We start from the raw sequence: 10,553 nt of genomic DNA, 5'->3' as shown, positions 1-10,553 counted from the left end.
CTTGGGTAGTTTAGGAGTTTCCACTAGGGCCTTTTCATCCAACAATGAGACGAAACTCATTCCTGTCACTGGGGGATTTATTTGGTGTCAAGAGATGTCTAATTGGTGCTTTTTATCCCTTGCTACTCAGTGATTCCATTTAGATTTCTTTCATTTACATGTATATTTGAGATAAAGCATCTACTGTAGTAGGTTTCCATAAAATCCCTCAAAACGATCCTTAGTTTTAGTTGTCCTGCCCTGTAGTCCCCCCCTTAACACCATCTCCCCTTCCATTACCATTTAATCCTCCTATGACAGTCTCCCTGTATCATCATCCAGCCATAATTATATTTCTCTATAAGAGATTCTTGAAAACAAAGGTTATGTTTTAGAATCTTGTACCTGACTAACCTATATATCACTGCAACCTAAACCCCACCCTCCTTGTTTTACCTTCCTTCATAATATTTAGTACTTTTTATTTATACCTTATGTACTCTTATTAGTAGTTATGTTTTTGTGCACTTAACTAAAGAACAGACTATGACTGTCTATTTTATTCACTGATATAGCTCAGCTGCCCAGTCTTGTATCAGGAAAATAGTACCTGATAGATATCTCTCTTAAATAAATGAGTATATCTTTGCATTTTTGGAACCTGGCATAGTCTCCCCAAAATATTAAGTATCTAAATAAATATTTTATACCACCTGACTGAACAGCATTCCTAATAACAATAATAAACATTCAATTCAAGCATTCACCATACACTAAATGACTTACATACATCATCTCACCAAAGCCTTACCACAACCTTATGACATAGATTACTATCTTCAGTTACAAGGAATTTGAGACATTATGAAAATCAGCAACTTTCCCAAGGTCAATAAGCACTGGGGCTGAGATTCAAACGTCAATGCCCATGATCTTATTAAGTGTGTTTTTCTACCTCAAAAATCAATTATGACCACATGTTTACTTTTCTTGACATTATATACTTTTTAGGCTGGTGTATTTTAACCTAAGTAGCATCTGAACTCTGGTTATAAAAGATACCAGTATGACAGCTGGTATTAAAATTATGTGTTGTATATATTCTGTAGTTAAGCATTTTAGAATGAAGAAAAACATAACACAGTGTGTATTTGGCTGATTGGTCTGGAAAAAGCAGAAATATGAGGCACCTATGGCTTGTCACAGGCCTGGTTTCTTGTTTGTTTGTTTTGTTTTGTAGAGAGCATTGTTTTAGCTTTCATTTGGAGGCCACAGGACCAGTGCCAGGTGCTGTCATGGGTTTGTTCTCTGCTGAGGGTTTCACTAGGATACAGGAGACAGGTAGAGAAATCAGATGATCAGGAAGCCAGAGGGATTTGTGGGCCAGACTTCTTTTTAAATTACCACTTTATCTCAAGTGTTGCACTGTCTTCTGATCCAAGCACCCACAGTGATCTGAGCACCTTTCAACTAGCTTTCATTAGCCTAGTGAGTATGTGTGTGCATGCATGCAATGCATGTATTAATTTATGTATTGGTCCCTAACTTTTTACATTTTTACTTATTTATTTTACATCTCAACCCCAGTTTCCCCTCCCTCCCCTCCTCCCATTCCCTGCCCCCATGTCCCCGATATCCCACTCCAATCCACTCCTCCTCCATTTCTGTTCAGAAAATGCAGGCCTTACTGCTGGCCGGTTAGCTCAGTTGGTTAGATCGTGGTGCTGATAAAATGCAGGCCTCCCATGGATATCAACAAAGTAAGGTGGATGAAGTTGCAGTATGACTAAGCACTTCCCATTGTCTTAAATTGGGCAAGGCAATCCAGTATGAGGAATAGCTTCCTAAGACAGGCTCTTATGTCAATGCTCAAGTCTTATTGGATATACAAACCACTCTTAAGGTCAAGCCCAGTAGATGGCCAATACAAATGTTAATTGGTTTAATTTAGCCATGCCATTGTGAGCATACTGTATTATGTATCATAATTGTGCATGACTTTATTTATGAGCTAAATAAATGAATGGAAAAAAAAACAAATTCTATAACATTATACAGTCTTTTTTTTTTTTTTTGCTTCATAATGCTTTGTCTGACCATTTTTTTTATCTTACTGATACAGGTTTATTGCTTACACATTATGGTTCCCAATTATATATTTAGGTGTTTCTGTGAATACCAGTGTGTGTACCTCTAAGTCTTTCTATGTGTATTTTTTGTGCCATTTTTTGGCTCTTTGCTTATGTGTTCATTTGTTTGTTTTGTCTTATTCAAGTTTGTTTTTATTTTATTACTTTTTAGATGCCTATTTGTTTTCTAATGAAAGGGAGCAAGAAGATGTGTGGATTTGGGTGGGTGGGGAGTTGAGAAGGGTTGAGCTTCCCTGTGGATGCTGGGAGTTGAACTCAGGTCCTATGGAAAAGCAGTAGGTGGATTTGTTTGTTTGTTTGTTTGTTTAAACCTTAAACCATCTCTCCAGCTCTACTTAAGTGATGTCTCTCCATTGTGGGACAACTGTTTGTTCTTTCAAGAAGCATGTTAAGGAAAACTCAGAGAGAAGACATTCCTTCCTTCCTTTTTCCATTGCCCTTTCCTAACCCCAACAATGGCTGCCTCTAACTCAGCACCTCAGTTCACTTTAACACTTAACAGAATCTCCGGGAATAGAAGAGAAAACAATGTAGATTACCAGAAGGCATGTGATTCCAGATTCCACCCCATAAAACTGTGGGAGGCCAAAGTCCATTGTAGTGTTATTTAGTACCACTGAAATCCCATAATTCGTGATTGGCATTCTTCCTGGATTGCTGAATCCACACTAATGGCGCTAATATATTTTGTAACTCTAGTCAAATCTTACTGCACAAATACTTTCTTCAAACAACATTAGGACTATAGAAGTTTTGATAGAAAATTGGACACATTATGTTACATTGCCCCATTGCAATTCCTATGAGCACAGTATGAAGTTCTTATCTATACTAATCAATGTTCCTCAACAATCCCTTCTCTACCGGAAGCTTTCTCGGTCATCTCAAGATATGGTGCTCTTCCCCTCACCGTTGTCTCTATAATGGACTTTAATTGCATGTAGATTTTGCTTGCATTATTTCTTTAAAGGAAATTAGTGGGTCTAAGGATAAAATTTTAATGTTTTATATTGCAAAAACATTTTCTATAAAACTTACATGATCTAAATTCTAATCAACCAAATACTTACTAACACTGAGCGGTATCATTTTGACAATTTGAGGCAGATCTGGAAACATTTCTCAGTGGTAGAATGCCTGTCTAAACAGTAGCATGAATGACTGAAAAAACAGGTAACAAATATTAAATAACTATGTGAAGCAAGTCATTGTGCTTTTATCTTATTTTTTTGTGGTTACTTGTGAGCAACCATTTGTGAAATTTTTATTTAGGATTATTTTTCTTCATGTTCTCTACAGAGTTTCAATAGGCTCTGTATAAATACTTAATGAGTTTGTAATATAAAGATCACATTTGTCATATTTGCTATCAATAGCTTGTCTTGGTTTAGGCTTAATTTTTACTTGATATATAGGTAATTTAATGAAAATGTTTTCATTTAATTCAAGTGAGTATATTGATATTCTACCCATTTGTACTTTTAAAATCAAGTATATTTCTTCTGCTTTGAAAGATCAATATTTGAATTTTTCAAAGCTTTTGAGTAATAGTTCTGGCTGATGAATTCAGTGAAAAAATCTCAAAAAGTTTCCCAATTATTTATTGCATGTGCTGGGTAGTGTTTTGTCAACTTGACATAATCTAGAGTCATATAAAAAGAATGATTATCAATTAAGAAAATGAATCCATAAGATAGGCCTATAGGTAAGTTTGATGGAAAAGTTCTCTGTTACGATTGATGTGGGAGAACCCAGCCCACTTTAGGTAGTGTCACCCCTGTGTAGGTGGGTCTGAATTGCAGCAGAAAGCAGGCTGAGCAAGCCATGAGGAACAATCTAGTAACAATGAGTAAACAATCCACCATCTCAGCTCCAATTCCTGACTCCAAATTATTTCCTTGAGTACCTGCCCTGACTTCCCTCAGTAACAGACTGTGACCTGGAAATATAAGAGGAAACAAACTGTTTTCTCCCCAGGTTGCCTTTGGCCATGGTGTTTTATCACAGAAATAGAAACCCTAACTATGACATCACATAAATGTCAGGATCACAGTTTTTTATTATTGTACTTTGGCCTTAATTATGTTTTGTAGCATTAGAAACGTATATAGTAGACACCAAGAGCATCAACAAGGGCACAGTGGCTATGGAAGTCCAACCTCTTGGCCTGAAAGGGTACTCTAAAGCTGAGGTGTACCTTGCCATGCCTGCTAGCACCCTACCCAAACCTTTCACCTTTAAAGACACTGGGTGTGACATGCCATCAAGGCTCTGGTTTCCATCTTCTACAGCTCACTTAAGCCCTTTCTCATCATAACACAGTCCCTGTATCATGGGCTGTTGAGGTCTGAACTCTATTTGGCTGGCTGTGTCATTCTTAGTGCTGTCAGGGAAAAAAAATGTCTAACTAGATGACAAGGTTGTTGAGAGAGTCCTTATCAGTTGTTAAATTCTGCACAGAGTATGTCAGAGCTTCAAAATTGGAGCTGACTTGGGGCATGTGGGATCCCTGAAGGCTAAGCAGGGTCGAGCCAGTCCACAAGCCGGTTACCATGGGTTTTCCAGAGGAAGTTGTAAAGTATCATGCAGCATCTTGCTGTGTGATTGCATAATTATATGTACATGCACACATGCACACACACCAGGAAAGTTACACAGTGAAATGAAGAGGTTAAAAAACACAAAACCTGCTCTTTATTTTAAACATCTGCATCCCCCTGCTCTTTCAAATAGGGAACAGCACTCCGAAGCAGAAGCAAGTTAAGCCAGGCAACATGCAATTTTATGAATCAATGGAGTCAAGATGGCATTTCTTTGCTCTCAGTGTCTCAGACAGTGGAAGAGACAGGGCAGAAAAGACACATGTTCAGATCTCTCCCCATCCCTTCCCAGTGTGTCGTCCTGAGCAACCTTTCTTTTCTTTATGTCAGAAGCTTCTTTTGAGGTACAGAGTGTGATAAAATCCATGTATGAGTCTTCTGGAGATGAGTTTGAGTAAATCAGGTACCTATTATCTTTTAAAAACAGGTTTAATTGCTTCATTAATGGTTATATAGATACTCCACAAATACTGGTTTTCATAATGTTGTTATCTTTTTTAGAAGACCTGGTTATCTGCTTTGCAAATTTGATTTCCTCTCCTGGGTGCCTCTGGCGAGTGGACAGTTTGAGAGACGTTTTGATACTTCAAACCCAGAGGATCTGCACTCCATGGGGGCATCTAACTGACTTCACTTTCTGACCAAGGACACTGCTGCTGGGAGCATTCAGCATCTGGGCTTTTTGTAATGTAGGCCTGGAGACTTCTCCCAATGAATCCCTTTACAGTCTCTTAAATAGGCAGTCTTAAAGCCTTTGAGCCTTCCCTTGAGAGCCACAGAGAGTGGTGTATGTTCCTGTCAAGTTCAGCAGTAAAATGTTGCCAGATATCTGGAGCATACTTCCTTCTAGAACCCTTCCCAAACAGGATCCCTAACTTGGTAAAGATGCAGTCCAGCAAATGTGAAGTCTTAGCTAAGCACTTACTCTTGGAGTCTCCAAATGCCTGCAGGCTGTAAGCAGTGCAGAGTACAGGGCCACTGTGCTTGCTAAGTGAAGAGTAGGACAGGGACAAAGGATGGGAAGAATCTAGGTAAAGAGGAGGGGGGATCAAGGGACTAGAGGGGAATAGGAAAGAGAAGAAAAGAACAAGTCAAAAGAGAAAAAGAGAGAATAAGGAAAGAGGAGAGAAGGAGAGGAAGGAAGATTAGTAGGTGAGAGAGGGAGGTTTGGAAGGAGGGAGGGAGGGAGGAACAAAGGGAGGAAACATAAAAGACAAGGAAAGTGGCTGGGGGGTGAGCAGTGGAAAACAGTGGTGTCCTTTCCAAAAGGGGAAGGTGGGCATCATTTCAAGGAAGGACTTATACTGAAATGAAGGAAGAGCAGCAAGAAAATGTACTAAATTCTATAATAAATTCCTTCAAACTTTCCATAAAGACAAAATTCCCTCCAGGGCCTGGGTTTGTTTCAAATGAAAGGTACCAGAAAAGAAAGAGTATTAGCACAGCTTGGTGTTAGAAATAAAGGTCTCTTTCAAGCAATGTGAACTCAGCAAGTTCAACACCAAGATTCTTTTCCCCAAGAAAACCTGTAATTCTTATTACATTTTCCTTCACAGAAGATGATGGTTTTAGAAGCCGTCACCCTTCTCTGATTTCCTTATTTAGTTTGTTTATACTCCTTTTAATGTCTTAACTGGATTCTTTATAAATATTCCTTCCTCTCTAGAGTGGGTGGGGGATGCGATAGAACCACTAAAGCCACCTCCGCTAGAACATGTCAGCAGGTGGGAGCAGTCCCATGGAATTATCTAGGCTAATATTAGTTTCCAGTCGCAATCAGTAAATAGTTATGACGTGACTTCTTTCAAATCCGGCTCCCCACCCTCCTTATACCTAAGCACCATCTCTACAGGGCAGCAACAGGCTTGTGGTGAGTATTCCATCTGCTTTTCACCTTTGAAATCCAGTGGGTTCACTGTCTGCATGAAGGCAGATGCACAGATGTTATGCAGGTTACCATACCCTGCCCCCTACAGTCATAGAACCACACCCATGTCTTTCCCTTGGAGAGTCACCCACTCCCTCATGTCTGGGTGTCACAGTTTGACTGGATGCTACTCCTCCTAAACTTCCCTGACTTTCTACATCAGAGATGACATTGTCATCTCTTTTGGCGTGCCCTTCATATTTCCATATTTCATGTTGAGCCCTTGGGGATATCTCAACAATGTTCTTAAGCTTGGTTTGAACAGTTTACACCCTAAAAATGAAATTTTTACATGCCTGCAACATCCTGTACAACAGCTTACACCCCAGAAACACAACTTCTGCATAGCTACCTTCCTGTCCACTTCTGTGTATTGGCCTTTAACAAAACCAAGCCATTTGCTCCCAAGAGTTTTGGGAAAATAGCTCTTCCTTCATAGGTTTGTTTTAGCTATTGTCAAAACTGAGCAGGAATAAGTGAGCCACCCTGCCTTCTCTATTGTAGAGTTTTCACTATGATGTTTTTTGAGAGTGGAATAGAATAAGAGAATCATTCCTTTTCCTACTCTAAAGCCTGTGAATCAGTAATGTAAATAACGAGTTTATTTACACACAAAAGTAACAAAGTTAAAAGAACAAAGGGCTTATAGAAGTGCCAGGACACCAGATTCAGAACAATTTGTATACAGGAAACACAATGCAAATATTATTTTTGTTCTACCAGACAGCTCTATTTCCATCTTTCAGTGGCGAAAAAACAGTTAAATTTTTTTTCTAAGTTTGTGTTTGACTAGCTCTCACTTTTTCACAGGCACTCCATCCTTTACTCCATGAATATCTTTTTAGTTCCTATCTCTGCATCTCACACATGCAGAAGCAGCACAAGGCAGCAAAGCACTTAGCTTGACCTCTCACACACCAGGCTGGAATCTGGATATAAGGCCCAGAAAAGAAAACCACAGCTTGCAATATAGTGCGCCACCATACCGGTTTTGCAACACTTCTCACTGGATAAAAGCACAGCTTCGGGAAAGAAAGATCTAAGCTCAAAGCCCAAACCTTGGCACACAATCTGTGTGCTCATCTTTGCACGCTGTTCTGCTTTACTCATTTGAGGTCTGAGAGAGCCAGGGGCAAAGAAACAGCCTTAGGGGATAAGATGCCCCTTGCTTCTGGGTCGTCAGGGGAGAATCCCATTTAAAGCATGCGAATTAGCAGAGCTGTTGTACTAGTTTACACTTGTTCTGAAGAAGTCAACGCACTCCAGCAAAAGAAAGTGGAAAAGCGCAGCAGTAGAAGAAACGAGACGCTGATAGGAAACACGACTCTTATTTGTGATGGGAGAATTGAACAAGACAAGCACAATTAGCAAGCGGTGATCAGCACGAATGTTTCTAAGAACTCCAGGAAAAGTGTATGTGAAAGAAAGCAACTTAACACTCCTGGGCTAAACATGCCCACATGAACTATAATTCGGCAGTTAACTGGAGCCACACAGCATACTATTATGCTCAGTTTATAAGACACAGCCTCCACATACAGTAACGCAAATTACCATGATTTCTATTCTAATAGGCCCTTGGGTGAGTAAGTTATGAGGGAAGCCCACTCCGCAACGGCTCTAAGGAAAGCAGTGAGGAAGGCTGATAGAGTTTTCTTCCAGCCTCCTAGGTTTGGGGTCATTCTGTCCCTGGGAGAAAAACAGCCAGTGCTTTCTGGTCCTCTTGCCTGCAGCTGGAAGAGAGCGGGGATTTTAGCAACTTCGGCGTAGTCCTTTTGCATTTGCTTTCTGCCGTCAGTCCAAAACCACAAGCTTTTAATTTTCCCCGAAGATTAAACCAATATTTACCAGTAAGCCAGCATTTATCCTAGGAACCCTTTACTGTAAACTATTGGTTTCAAGTAAACCTTAGATCTTGTTTAAGTTGCCCCTCCTTGGTGAAGCAGCCACGGGGAAAGAATGCTGCATCTAGAATAAGAATGGGGACAGAAACCTCCCACCACTCCTGCCAGAGCAGGCTTTCACAGTCTGGTCCTCATTTGTTTCCCAGGATGTCTAATTAGTGATCCAATGTAGTCATTCCTGGATCGCAGCAATGAATTACTTCCTGAGGTGGCTGTTAGTAAAGCGAGATGTAAGGAGCTCAATAAACCAGTGAAAAGAAATCTAGTCTGATATAAAATAGACTAATGAACAAGAGACTTAATAGAAAGCAGTCACAGCATCAAAAAGCATATTGTTTCCAAAATGGCCTGCTGTAAACTCTGCATTTGCCCTAATCCAACTCATCACTGGAGCAGACAGGGCAGTCTGCTTAAGGTCAGTAGAGTTCAGCTTCCATCAACAGAAATACTGGAGAATATTCTCACAACTCTAACTAGCTTTTATCCCATAATTGGTTTCAAGTTTTGATGATCCAAATGGAATCCTCCACTAACAGAATTCAAATACTGTCCATACCATTCAAGACTGGTGTGTGTGTGTGTGTGTGTGTGTGTGTGTGTGTGTGTGTGTGTGTGTAAAGGCTGCATATTACCTGTGCTAGGCTTTTAAAGAACATCCAAGGCACACACTAAGATCATGTTCAAGGTCTACAGTTTCTCAGAGATGATAGGACCACTATGGCAAATTCCACACAAGCACTTTTCTTATGTTCCTCCTAAATTGTAGCCTTCACTGAGAAAGACAAGGTCCTGCTTCACTCAGCTGCCACAGGCCATTGCTGGGCCTCTGTGAGTCACTGCAACACTTAACTAGGCAGGGAGCTGCAAACTGTGCTCTAGAGGGTGTAAATTGGGAGAGGGTCTGCCTTGCTTCCTATGCTCTGAATGCTATCTGTTATCAGAGGTGAGTTATGTGACATACCGAATACTCTGCTGGAGGTACAGTTACCAACAAAGTAGTCTTCCCCTGCTTCCGAAACTGCTTGGCGGAGGGCAATGAAGAGGTGCTGTAGTTTTTCTCCATACAAGTCACCGCGCTCTAGGGAAGGTGTGGCCGAGCCTCTAACTGTAATGTAGCCTGGGACAGAGCTTTTCTACTGTAGCAGCCACGCTGACACTCTGCCTCAGCACAGCTCATTCTCCCTCTTTGCTAGGGTGAAGGAGATGAGCAAAACCATTGTATAAGACCTCCTTCTCTGAGCTTGATTGCCCATTTCCTGATGGCGCAACAAGGAAAGAGGCCCGGGAGTGCAGACTGCATCATCTTTACCATTACAGATTGGACACATGATTTTTTTTCAGACTATGTAATTGTGTCTCATTTTCTTCTTAGAAATTAAAACCTTTCTCAAAAAAAAAAAAAAAAGAGGAATTGAAGAAAAACGGGCAATAGAAAATAGTTAAAAGCCATACAGCTTTTGATGAAATTGGGGGAGCAACTGGAAGTCCCAGTTTTCAGGGTTTCTTGCCACTTGAGGAGACTTCACATAAGCTTCCACTCAAGAGTCAGAGGATCATCAAATAACCTTCATGATCTATCATGGTTTCTAGCTCTGTTACCCTTTGGAACTCAGTGTTACATATATTTAGAGTTCCAGGGAATATGTGGTCAATCCTGGCAGTGACAATATAGAAGCAGGCAAGGGATGGGTGCTAACACGAGGCTAGCAGGACACATTGCATCTGTACTAGGGATGCAGTGTCTAGGAAGCAAAGCAATGCTATAAAATAGCCTCAAGAACAAGTGATCAAACATGTGGGCCTATGACTGACATTTCCTATTTAAGTCACTACAAAATGGCATGAGCAGATTTAGTATTCTTTGAATGTTGAGGTCAAATGAAAAGACAGCAACAACAATGACAGCAACTTGATTGGAATGTACTGCTGAGTACCACATGGAAATTCAAAGAGATGACTATTTCCTTTGTCATCTAAAAACTAGATAATCTTT

Source organism: Cricetulus griseus, chromosome 3 (assembly GCF_003668045.3).
Source record: "Cricetulus griseus strain 17A/GY chromosome 3, alternate assembly CriGri-PICRH-1.0, whole genome shotgun sequence".
In the NCBI taxonomy this organism is placed as follows: domain Eukaryota; kingdom Metazoa; phylum Chordata; class Mammalia; order Rodentia; family Cricetidae; genus Cricetulus; species Cricetulus griseus.
The sequence above is the reverse complement of the archived record's forward strand: the minus strand, read 5'-3'. Positions refer to the sequence as shown.